The following is an 11,895-nucleotide window of genomic DNA, read 5'->3' on the forward strand; positions in this document are numbered from 1 at the left end:
TAAAAAATTAAATGAACAAATGTTTAAATAAGCAAAGACTTTCAATTTAATTGCAGTAAAATGCTATAGGTTAAAATCAATTGCACTCTATGAGATTAAGAAAAAAATTTTAAAACTCATCTTTAATCAACGGATTAAAAATAGTATTTTTAAGGATTTTAAACATTAAATTTTGGCGATAATTTTGGCAACATTTTTTTTTCAGAAATCATTGTTTTTTTATTTCTTCTTACCTGTTACACCAGTATTGTGACCGATGTCTAGGAAAAAAAATATATAGCATCAAATAAATTTTTAATTTCTCTTCCGATTTCTTACAAATACTGGATTGATCTAAAAAGAGGCTTAGTTTCATTAGATTCTTTGAGCACCATGAATTCCTTTACCTTAGTCCTCGCATTAGTAATTTTGGCAACTGGTAAGTAAATAAAAATATATCTTTTGCTCATAAGTTATATTATTTTTTATGATAAATATATAAATTTGCCTCAAATCACTAAAAAAAATTACATAAGAGAAAATTTTTATCACTAGATATTTTTAATTAACTAGCATATCAGTGAATAATGTAACTACGGAAAATATAATTCTTAAAGATTTAAATTTGGAAATTATTTTTAGTTACTTATTTTTTATTAGAGATATAAATTAATCATTAAAAATTAGAAAATATATCATTTTGAAAATATATATTAATTCAAAGTGCATCACCAAGGTTTTTATTTTTATTTTTTACGCATTATTATCGTTACGTTTCTTGCAAAATTTAATAGAAATAAAAATTTCATGATTTTCGAAACATAATTTAAAATTTCAAATTAGTAATTCTAAAGAAATATATATTTTATTATATAAAAAATATTTCACGATAAATACTTTTTTTAAAATGATTTCGGTCACCGATTCCTTCGGTTGATTTGATGTTATTGTCATTTTTTTCTGAAAATTGATAAAAAAAAGATCATTTTTCTGTGAAATATATAGTTATTGCAATTTTATATCAGCAATTTTTTTAATGTGGAATTCTTAACGAACTATATTTGAAATGCAGAATGCACTGTAAATACAGATTGTGCGACACGATACGAAGTGATTTTGCATGTTAACAATATAAAAATGTAATCTAATATCGAATAACTTTTGGTAGCAGTTTTTACATCATTTATAAAGTCATCAGTATCAGCAATCAGTATTTTTTTTAAAAAATCAATGCAAATGTTAATGCTTACATCAAGCAATTTCTAATCTCTCATTTTCTTATTGTTTTTATTACATTTATTCAATTTTTATTACTTTTGACATCAGGACCAAAGTATGCTCATAATACACATAAGAAATATTCACATAAGAAATATTTTTCTACAATGGACATTACAAGGAGGGATATATATTCATTATTTCAGCAAAACAGTAAAAGTAACAAAAGAATATGAAAAATAACCTAGAATACAGATGACATGCGTACAAAACTAGATTTTCAAAAGAAAAGAAAAATGGCGTTATATTTAAAAATTAGAATGAATGACTTTTTCAGTACTTTGTAATTGCGATTCTAAGGACTGCAGAGTAATCTACGCAGTGTTTTTCTATTGCGAGTTTAACAATTAATTATCTTCAAACTAAACATCTAATGTTATTTCATCTATTATTAACAAATTTTCATAATTTCAAGTCATATAGTTTTCGCGCAAAGCTTTTACAATTTTCTACTATAGGAAAGCAAACACGATCTTATTATAACTACTTAATTGTTCTTCTCTATATAAACAATAACTAATAGTTATTTGCTATCAAAATAATAGCTTATTGCTATTTTTTATCAAAATAATGGCTAATTGTTATTAATCCATAAAACACGGATTAATTACCCGAATAAACTAATTTGAAAATTATTTTAAATCCATATTCTTTCGTTATTTTAAAGCCTCTTATAGCATTTTAAATAGAAAAAAATTAAGCTAACCCTTTTTCATACCAGTCACTGCACTATATTCCAATGCTTGATAAATGTACCACTGCACTTTATCCTGCTTGATAAATTTACTGAAAATTTGTTACAATGCATCATTAAAATATATATATTTTTTTCAAAAGTTTAAGATATGAAGCAGATTTCAGAGAAAACTACTACTTTTCTCAATTTGTTTTAGCGAATGTAAAAAAATGTATGGAGTTTCTAATTGCATATTTTGTAACTTGATGATTTAAATTTTGAAATTTGATGAATGTTTTTTCCATCTGAGCTATAAAAGAAAATTTAATACAGGGAAATAAAAGATAATTCGATACTTGTATTATGCTAACAAACATCTCTCAGTAATTTGTATTTGCATTGTATTTTCCCTGTTATTAAGTTTCAAAACATAAAAGGCTCCATAACATATAAAATAATATTTGACTGGTTTTAAGATTAAAAAAGGAATTGTTTTTAAATTTGAGTAGAAAAAAGTAATACTGTTGAAAATATTGCTTGTCTCTTTTAGTTAGTGCACGCCCCGAACGTAAGTAGAAATCTAAAATATGATGTAACAAATATACAACTAATGTCTAAATTATTAAATAAATGAATGTATTTTTGATTGTAAATTTATATTTACAGCGGGTGGTAAGTACTCACTTAAAAAGGCCTTTTTATTTTCTGATATAAGGATGCTTAAGTTCATTGAAAATTAATTAAAAGGAATTTTTAGCATTATTGTGATCATATATAAAAACAGCTTTACACTATTTATTTGAAATAAGAAATTTGTTCAATAATTTATAATAATAGTTTTTGCACCGCTAAAAATTTATTTGATTTCCCTTTAAGAAATACTTATAAATCACTGGTTATTGCAAAACAAATATTTTATTTCATTTGGTGGTAAATATCTTGAAAATGCATAAAAGAGATCATCAGTAAAATAAATACTACTTAAGTAATAACAGATTTTATCGAGTTAAAAAAATATCAAATTATCAAAATGACCACAAAATAAAGATATTAGTTTAATTAGAAATGTTAGCCTAATATTAGATAGCTAATACTTTGGTGATCAGTTATTTTTTTAAGCATGGGGAAGTCCATAAAAAAATCAATACATTGAGTTTGAATATTCTCTTAGTTTATTCTGTTGTTACTCTTTAGTTATATGTCTCATTCAATTTCTGAAATTTTTTTTCAGTTCACAGAGTCAGTAAGTGTTCTTTTTTGTATTGTCGAATTTAGATCTAGCTCTTTCTAGGGTAAAATGAATTTCATTGATGACTCAGGAAAAAAAAATTTTTTTTGTTGCTTTTTTACAAATATTTCATCTCGCCTTTCTCGGGGTTGAATTTTTCAAATTTGCAAATAATTTTTGTTTTTAAAACTGAAGATTGCTATTTTTAATTATTATTTAAAAAGTAATCCGTATTCTGTAAATAAAGTAAAAGTAATCTGTATTATTATTTCTTAAAACGTTATTTAAAAAAAAACTGTAGATAGATGAGAGTAACAGATTTCAGATTAGCAACGCCAAAATGTCCAAGATTCATTAAAAAACCTCTTTAACAAAACTGTAGATAGGTGAAAGTAACGGATTTCAAATTTGAAATAAACAATGCCGAAATATTTAAGATTCATTGAAAAATCTCATGTGACAGAAAAAAAAAATAAACCCAAGTTTAATAATACAACTATGATAAAGTGCCATTTTGGAAATAAGTATCAATTGCATGAATATTTGACAATTAGTTTTAATGAACAACGATGCATCTTGGTACTACAAATCTTTCCTTTTACTCTGCTTCAAGTTTTCTCACCGAATTGGCATTTTTTGCATGCATCTCTCAATTTTTAATTAGCTGTCCTCCTCGTTGACTTTGCATAATTAAGGTTAATGAAACGCTGTTTCAGAAACTCATTTTGTATTAAAAATCGTGTTCTTTTGTTAAATTAATGTAAGAAACTATAACTAAAATACCATTAAAACTACTCTGAAGTGTATGCAACATTTCAGATGCCAACTATGTCATCTAACAAAGGACACACTGTCCAGAATTCCGGCTCAAGTATCAGTTTTACCGTAAAATCCGTTTTTCCGGATTATGTTACGGCTCCAAACATCTGATACACCGTAATTTTTAAAATTATTACCGTAAAATCACTGAATCACTATTAAATAATTATTATTGTAAAAATTATAACGTAACATTTTACAGCATTAATTACATTAATTACCGTAAAATCACTGAATCACTCTTACTAAATAAATATTATGGTAAAGATTACAATATAACATTTTAAAGCAGAAATTAATTTTACGGTTGATGCATTAAAAGTGACGGCAATTTATACCATAATTCCATTCGGATGGTGTAAAGTGTATACATTTGCAGTGTATAAATTCATTTTGCGATAACCTATAACTTAACATTTCGTTTCCAATTTTTTTTTCATTTCCATCTATCATGTTTTGAAGTGTACAGTCATAAGGTAACGCATTTTAATACTTTTTATGTATCTTTACTACAAAATACCTGGAATCCTATGACAATGGTATGAAACAAAATTATATTTTTGAATTTTAATCGAAGTGAATTTTGTCAATTTTTTGCTACAAAATATTTGATTTTAAAAAGAATTTAAATCATGTTTTCAAGTTATTCCCTATTTTTTATGTTCTTTTTGTCAATCTTCGAAACATTTAAAATTTTAAATTATTTTGTTTATTTATTTATTCATGTATTTATTTATTCATGTATTCATTTATTTATTAATTTTACAGCGGGACAACTTGTTACACGCGGTAAGTATGTCGAAACAATCGACATTTTAAAGCGCATTTCCCAGATTTCTAAATTTCCTTTAAATATTTCATTAGTTATTTTACTGTTTAAAGATATAAATTACCAAAGAAAAAAATTTATTACTCCTACACATTGATTGCTCACAAATTCAGGCAGATTTTGATTTAAAAAATTATGATTAGTGATATTTCAGATTATACACTATCTGCCAATAAGTATTTGGACACCTATGCAAATGACTATATCTGCGGTCTTGAGATGCGTCACGCCCTCCGCCGGTATATATCATGTAGGGAGCAACATCGGCATCGGCAAAATAGTACAGTAGGCATGGGAATGCCTGCTGCGCTATTTTGGATTACAATGTGCTTCCTACGTTGTGTTTGTTTTACGGGGTGAACCCTTGTTACTTCCAGGACCACAATGCCAGCTGCCATGTTGCGAGGAGCCCCATTGGCACCATACCAAGCCTTGGTATGGTGCCAATGAGGTTCATCGAATGGACTGGCCTGCCCAGACACCAGACTTGAACCCTATCGAGAAGCTCTGGGGCGAGTTGGATCGCCGAATTACGGTGTGTACTACCCGTCCAAAATTGGTGAAGGAGCTTACATATCTTCTCCAAGCCGAATGGAGGAAAATACCGCTAGCCGTCACACAAGGACTCGTGGTAAGTATGCCTCTGAAAGTTCACGCTTGTAATTGCCTCTCGTGGGGGCTCTACCAACTATTGATTATGAATAAAGCTTGCTTTTCTTTCCAGTCACACGTGTCCAAATACATATTAGTAGATAGTGAATACCAAAACGTAAACTAATGTAGTTTTCAATTTCTTAGAAAAATGCTATCAGGTACAAATTATATAAAGTAGGCATATGTTTATTATTAAACAAATGGAAAGGAGTAAAAAATGCAAAATTATCCTACATTAAATTATTTAAGCATTATTCAACTTTATTATAGCAACTGAAACCAAAAATTGATAATTTTAAAATTTTATATGTTTATAAAATTTTGCAAATAATGCTCATAACTTCTAAAACTCATTTTATTGAAAATGTCTACAATTCTTAAATTTATTATATTTTTTAAAAAATTAATTAATCATGATTTTTTTTTCCGTTTTCATTGCAACCAGCAAAGAAATAATTTCTCTGCTAAATAGGAAATCTGTTATATTCAGTTATTGAAAAATTAGTCATTTTATTTTTTTAGTACATTGTATTGTATTTTTTTATATATAATTGATTTATTTTCTAGTTTACAAAGTTCGAATACGTAGTAAGTAATTAATCGAAATATTTTTTGTAAGGATAAGCAAACTTGCTTAAAGTATTTTGAACACATAATGCTTTAAATTATACTCTAAACTTATACTAGCATTTTTTTTATTTTTCAGAGTCCATATTTTATTGAAAGAAGAAGAAATATTGAGTTGTTTTTCATTAACAATTTTCATATGCATATTTTTTAACATTTTCTTTTAATCTAATCACCCGGACAGATTTAATCTGCATCTTATTGTTCGTAGTCTGTTACCGTAAATTTAAAAACTAAATGTCATTGATGTCAATGTTAAAAATTTATGTGCTTTTGAGATTTTCCCAAAGTCAAGCTTATTTTCAAAATAGAAATTATTCCGGTAGAAAATGATTCAATGGAATAAGTAATTGTTAGCTTTAGATTAGCTAATTTAAATTTCAGTTTCTGTTCCATTATCTCCAACGTTCAGTTGTTGATTTTATGCGCATTGCTTTGAAATAATGACTTTTTATCATAGATATTATAACTTCATAGAATTCCGTGAAATTTAGTTAAAAAGTATGAGATGTTTTTTTAATTCTTAAATTTTATGTTTTTGGTGAGTTGAATAAGAAAATTTTGAACGGTCACTAGCGTGAGAAAACTATTTTGCGATTTATTTCTATCAAACGTTTTGAAAATTATAAAATAAATTTTTACAAACATAATGCGAAATAAATATTTAAAATTTCTCTTCTGAATATAGAAATGTTACTATGTAATTTCGTTGAGTTAGAAATGCGCAGCAGAATCAAATCTGTGAGAATTATTATCAGTGTGAAAATATTCATTGCGTTTGAAGCGGAAATAAATAAACACATTCCTAAAGCCATTTGAGTTGTTACTGTAGAAACATAAACTTAGATTTTCAAAAAATAACAAAAGAATTTCATCTTCTAGCGGTAACAAAAGAACCTAATTATGGTAAGTTTTAAAAAATTTCAAATACTTGTTGATTGACTTCATACATCTAAGAAAGATTTTATAATAATGTACAAATTTCGGTAAAATACTTGGGGAATACAAATTACTTATAAGGTATACAACGTATTTTTCAATGTTAAACATGACGCATGTAGTTAACGACAAAGGAGGGAACTGGAAGAGAAAGATCTATATATATATATATATATATATATATATATATATATATATATATATATATATATATATATATATATATAAAGCTATTTGTTCAGCTAATGTGTTAAGTATTATAAAGAAGAAGAAAAAAGAAAAAGAAAAAAACAAAACACCATGCTTTTCAATTTTAATGATATACATTTGCTTTGTTCAACCAATATTTTTGAAAAGCAATTAAATTAGAGTCAGAATTCTTTTGCTAAATACAATAACAAAAAATGTGAGACTTGATAGGGCACCCATTTTTATTAACTAAAATATAGATTTCAAATTATTTAGTCAAAAATTAAATAACAGATTTTAAAAATTTAAATTGATTTTTGTATGAAATTATTTTAATTACAGGTGGTGCTGTTGATCGTAAGTATAATATTTAAATGAAAAATATTTGTTCTTTTTTTAAATTAATTGAAATTTGATTTCAAATTATTTTACAGTTACTTTTATAATTAAGAAAGCATGTCTTTTGATAGAATTTGGACATTTTAAAATCGAAATTCTAAAATTTAAATGTGAATACAATAGAGCTTTAAACTTAGCATTAATATATATATATATATATATATATATATATATATATATATATATATATATATATATATATATATATATATATATATATATATATATATATATATATATATATATATATATATATATATATATATATATATATATATATATATATATATATATATATATATATATATATATATATATATACTGAACATGTTCCTTAATGAACCACTTTGCAATGTATCTGATATTTTGTATTTGCGATTTTACGATGGCAATGTATACTGAATTCACTAAATTTGTAACACACTCTATGATTCACTTCGACCAATTTGTAACTTGTTATCGTGTCATAAACACATCCTTTGCCGTTATTATTTTATTCCTTGACTTCTAAAATATTTTTTTAATTTTTATGGTTCGTATAAATAAAATCAATGGAAAAAATAACGGATTGATTTATATTTATCTTCTCAATTCGATAAATTGTGATACGTAATAGCTGGGATATGTAATTAATTCATTTCACTTTGCTTTATGGTATAGGGCATAATAAGGTCAGAGTTTAAGCGTTTTCATAGGCACATATTTGAAAACACTGTTTAAAAAATACCAGAAATTCTTCACAATTTTCAGCAAAAACAGTTTATTTTGTGAATATTTGTTTTAAGATTCTTCCTAAATTGTAAAATTTTGAAAATAATGTAAGAATTATGCGAACCGAAATTAAAGATATCTAGAGCTAAAGCTCTAGTTGAAGATAAAATAATTTTTTTGGCCCTTAAATTTGAAGTTCTCAGAAAAAAACACGAAAAGGAACAGTTAGCAATGTTACTAAGTATTACAAAACGTTTTTGAAAGAGTATAAAAATAGATCAAATGCTGCAGAATAGAAACTAAAATTGTTTTAAAACTGTTAGTGTTCAATCCTTTTTGTGAAGTAAAAGTTGAAGTAAGTAATTTTTTATGAGAGAACAAGAAGGTGTTCTCGAAAAAAACCATTGCCATTTATTAATATATTTTAATGGAATGACAGTCATTATAGTATCGTTGCGTTTACGGTTCCTAAACAAAATACCTTAAATTAATTAGTCTCGCCTCTTCCCTGAAGCAAAATTTTGCCGAATTCGTAATTATATCCTAATTTAAAAATATTTAAAAAAATGAACTGGAAACAATGTGTACGCATTTGTTTACAATTCGTTAATTTTTTACTCTTTCATAGATTTCCATAAACTTAATAAACTCACTAAAATTCACCAGATCACCTAAAATACTTACTAAAAATACCTACCATCAATACGTCAAATGAAATTATACAATCAACGACATTACATTAGAATTTGCATAATACGAGCAAAAATTCAAAAATATATGAAACGGTCTCATCTGAATTAAGCTCACTGATATCAAGTTAAAAAGCTATTTGATTTTAACATCAATTATATTAAGTCGAAATATTTTAAACCTGGAACTGAAGTTAATTAAGTAATAAAATAAATTTTATAACATTTGAAATTATTTTATTATTAATACGTTAAGATAAATTAAGTAAATGTTATTTAAAAGGTTTTTATTTTACTAACATCAAAATTAATTTTTAAATAAACACATTTATTTATCCCTTCAATAATTTTTTATTAATTGGTATCTGTTCATATAAACTTAATAAAGTTGCTCTTCACCGGATCAATCAAAATACTCATAAAAAAGTACCTAACATTAATATTTTGAAGGAAATTTTACAATCAACGACTTGATTGTCAATAAAGATGATATCACGGAAAATGCATGCAAAAATTCAAATTTATAGAAAAGGCCTCATTTTGAGGACGTTTGTTGATATCAAGTTATATGTTTTATTAATTCTTTATTCGTTATTATATATATTAATTAATATTTTTATTCATCGGTAAGTTAAATTAATTCACTTTAACTTCGGAAATGAAGTTAACATATTAAGTAATAAGAGGAATTTTATATGTATGATAAAAATTACATATTAGTGATATATTAAGATAAATTAAGTAAAAATTATTTAACATTTATTGAGAAATTTATTAATAATTTTTAAGAGATACTTTACTCACATCAAAATTAATTTTTTAGGTTCAGGTTGCGGAAGTAAGTACATTCAATGATTGCAGATCATATTAAAATATAACAGTCTCTCCTATATGTTATGTTATATTTAATAGCATGTTTAACTTTAAATATTAGTCATAAACTATTATTCTTAGTATATGAAATTTAACGAAAATCATTCTTAATATTTTCACTGTTTTCATTTTAGCACCAGTTCGCAGTGGTAAGGCATATTCGAAAGCTTGGATGACTTACTTTTAACATTATTTAACTAGTTAAAATAACAAGAATTATCTTTTTTTAAATAAAGATTAATTTCTTATGAAAAAGTTTGTTTAGACTTTGGTGTAGGATTTACAAGAATTAATTTTGCTACAACCATTCCTTTTTCTTTTTTTTTTATAGAAACATTATTTTCTTAAACGTTTTATATGTTTGAATAGAAACATGGATATATATAATTGATTTGGTATTTATTAATAAATATTTAAATGATAAAATGTTTGACTCGCCGATGCAAGCAGAATAACAATAAATTGAACTGAAATTTACGCAATAAAGGATATGTGTAATCATAATTACTTAGAATATTAGGTCATTTATTGATATTATAGTAAATATTTTTTTTTCAAAATATCATTATTACAATTGAATTAAGACTTAAAGATTATAAACTTGTAATCAAACTACTATCGTTTTGTTGTCATTATGAAACGAGTTCATTAATGCAAAAGTTTCAGAATAAACGAGACGAGATAAACCAAGATAATAAAATAAAAGTACAGAGAGAAGAAAAAAAAGTGCTGTTGGGGAATTCTTAATGCTGATAATTAAACTTTATCTATTATTGAAATGAGAGCTGAATTAATTGGAATGTTCAAAGGAATATCTGGTGTTCTCATTCCATCTCAAATGTTTACCAAACTTTTCTTTTCTATTTTTTGTTTTTTTTTTGTTTAATTATCCTGAACCCTCTTATCGCCCAATTTTATTGGTCAAGCTTCTTGTTTTACTTGCTCTAACTACTGATATTTTTTTTCTGGGTGTATTTGTTTCCCCCCATTACTACCTAATTTGAAATTGGAGAAGGTATTTTATAATAGTACAGAAAGAATAGAATAACTGTTTTTCTGACATTAATCGGACTCTATTCTCCTTTTTTTAACCTTAATCATATAAAGATAAAATTTAATTTGCAGTTTCATTATTTGTACACGACAGACACCGGATTTTCGGGATGGAGAAAATCCTCAGCGGCCACGTCGTATGATTATGCGGCATGCAAAAGATCCCTGGAGTGCCTTATTGGCTCGTGGCATTTCCGGCAAAATTAAATTCCTAGTGCACTTTAGCATCCAAATGGAGCATCGGTGCTGCCATCTAGTGTGGCAAAAACTAGACGTCCAAATTAACATGACCAACGGTATCTCACCTATTGTGGTGGTCCTGAAAGAGTGATACCACCTATGGAGAACGCACTAGGTCTGCTCATCGGCAAGACCGATTGTGCAGCTCATTGGAAAATAAATTATTTGTACATGATATCTGATTGAAATTACTGGTTATAATTGCATGTAATTTCTATAATGATTAATTAGGTAAATAATGAATACTTTTAATCATAATTACCATCACAAGTATTTGTTGTCAATTACATTTTGCAAAAGTTTGGTGATTAGTTACTATTTGGAGGAGAACGGGTGCCATGCCAATAAATTAGAATTTGTCCTATAGTTACTATTAAAAAATTATGCTTCTTTTTATATTCCAATATGTTTTATAACCTCTGCTACTGTCTTTTTAATCCAATTTTTGTACCCTGTATCCTCTAATAATTTATGAATCTGATTATCAATGTGACTCCAATTTTCGGATGGATAGGTTCTAAAGAATTTATAATCAAATGCTCGGTACACGTCTAAGATCAGAACCGCAATGTGATCCTATATTCTCATTAAGAGTCGGTTACAAAATTTTCAAATTTTTTCAATTTTAACTTTTATACTGTTTGTTTAAAAAAAAATTATTTTCAATGCTTTTCTTAAACACTAAATTAAGAGTTAATTGTAATTTGAAATT

At 25.9% G+C, this 11,895-nt stretch overlaps 1 long non-coding RNA gene across 6 annotated transcripts in view; it reads left to right on the forward strand.

The window, feature by feature from the left end:
* The first annotated feature begins 3,162 nt into the window (after positions 1 to 3,162).
* Positions 3,163 to 11,895, forward strand: part of LOC122273214 (uncharacterized) — a 33,876-nt gene continuing 25,143 nt past the window's right edge. For all 6 annotated transcript variants that reach the window (XR_015435458.1, XR_015435460.1, XR_015435461.1 and 3 more), the window contains exons 1-7: positions 3,163 to 3,176; positions 4,749 to 4,769; positions 6,031 to 6,048; positions 6,973 to 6,996; positions 7,561 to 7,575; positions 9,841 to 9,855; positions 10,025 to 10,039. This is a non-coding gene — a long non-coding RNA (uncharacterized LOC122273214). The remainder of the gene's footprint in view (positions 3,177 to 4,748; positions 4,770 to 6,030; positions 6,049 to 6,972; positions 6,997 to 7,560; positions 7,576 to 9,840; positions 9,856 to 10,024; positions 10,040 to 11,895) is intronic.

The sequence above is a fragment of the Parasteatoda tepidariorum genome, chromosome 7 (assembly GCF_982258835.1).
Source record: "Parasteatoda tepidariorum strain Cologne lab strain chromosome 7, Ptep-v5.0, whole genome shotgun sequence".
In the NCBI taxonomy this organism is placed as follows: domain Eukaryota; kingdom Metazoa; phylum Arthropoda; class Arachnida; order Araneae; family Theridiidae; genus Parasteatoda; species Parasteatoda tepidariorum.